This window comes from Artibeus jamaicensis, unplaced genomic scaffold (assembly GCF_021234435.1).
Source record: "Artibeus jamaicensis isolate MK-2021 breed Jamaican fruit bat unplaced genomic scaffold, CSHL_Jam_final contig_354, whole genome shotgun sequence".
Lineage (NCBI taxonomy): Eukaryota > Metazoa > Chordata > Mammalia > Chiroptera > Phyllostomidae > Artibeus > Artibeus jamaicensis.
The window spans coordinates 15,413,494-15,415,130 of record NW_026521803.1 but is presented as its reverse complement, the minus strand read 5'-3'; the positions used below and the strand labels follow the sequence as shown (position 1 = coordinate 15,415,130).

The following is a 1,637-nucleotide window of genomic DNA, read 5'->3' as shown; positions in this document are numbered from 1 at the left end:
TACCTCACACTTGTAAGGATGGCTGTTAACAAAACAACAACAGCAAATGAGTTTTGGTGAGGATGTGGACAAAAGGGAACCCATATACATTGTTCATGGTAATATAAATTGAGGCAGCCACTATAGAAGACTATATGGAGGTTCCTCAAAACTAAAAAATAAAACTACTATATGACATATTCATATCATCACTGGGTATTATTGATATCAGAATTGATATCAGAATCTTGAAGGTTATCTACACTCCCATATCTATTGGAGCACTATTCGAGATAGCCAAGACGTGGGAAGCAATCTGAATATACTTTGGCAAATGAATGCATAGCAAAATTGTGACATACACCCTCAATACATACAGTGAAATATTATTCAGCCTAAACCAGATGAAAATCCTGCCATTTGTGGGAACATTTATGAATCTGAAGGCTAAATATGCTCCTATTTAATTTATTGAATAATGGCCTTATTATATTTCCTTGTGCCTGTATATCTTTTTAGACTAAAGTGACATTTCTATGTAGCTATTAAAGTGCTTTTGATGGTATGAAACAAGCACTGATTGCTTTATTTATTGATTGTTTTTTGCTCTAAAACCTTTAATGATATAAGAAAAGAAATTCTGCAGGCTACATTATGAAAAGTGTTTTCTTTTTCTGAACTGAACTTAATTATAGCCTTATTCTTTTGTCAGCTGCTATCATTAAAGATTATTATATATGTAGCAGATTTTTTCAAGTCTTTTTTTTTTACACAAAGCAGCATTGTTTCCTGAAATAAAATGACTTAAGTTTTCCAGGAATATATATACTTGTATTAAATCTCACCAAAGATCTTTTCAGATACAACAATCTGCTAATAGGAACATTGGTATCTACATTCTCACATATAAATTTTTTTCATTACAAATATATATAAATAATGTAAGAGTTTAATATATGACCTTGACAATATTTATTAAAATTAATGGTAGTGCTGACTTTGGTAACACATATACTAAAATTGGAAGGATACAGAGAAGATTAGACTGGTCTGTGGACAAGGACGACACACAAATTTGTGACTTATTCCATATTTGAAAAATACACCAAACTGATAGTAAAAACAAGGAGTACAAAAACACCTTTAAAACAATATGGTTATAATGAAAAATAAATTGGAGACGTGTGTAGCCAGTATAAATTTTGATAAAAAATACATTGTTTAAGCATGGCTGAATGTATCTACAGCCTTGTTTCAATGATGTCAGTAGCCATCATGGAATCAGCAAATCCTGGCAAGACTCTGGTCCCAATCAATGTCTTTCTTCTTTATATTTCTGCACAGGGCCAAGGTCACACAAGGTGATATGGGAAAAATATTAAGTGAGGTAGAACTAATGGAGATAGTAATTGCAAATGCATCATGACCTAAAATAATACCAATCGATAATTTACAAAATCAGAGAACTTTCATGAACAAATTAATCCTAAATCAGTTACCTCCAGGTAATTTGTATTTGATATTGCTTTTACTCTATTTTCTACATATTATGACTCCTATCCTTAATGTAGAATTTCATCTTTGCCCCATTTCTGTCTGAGTTTGTGTAGAACCATTAGAAGCAGATTAGAACCTATTTTGGTGATAAGTGTTTCTCT

General features: G+C 31.5%; 1 non-coding gene across 1 annotated transcript; it reads left to right on the top strand.

The window, feature by feature from the left end:
- Positions 1-969: 969 nt before the first annotated feature.
- Positions 970-1,076, top strand: LOC119057868 (U6 spliceosomal RNA). Its single transcript, XR_005084153.2, has one exon. It is a non-coding gene; the product is annotated as a U6 spliceosomal RNA (small nuclear RNA).
- The last annotated feature ends 561 nt before the right edge of the window (positions 1,077-1,637 follow it).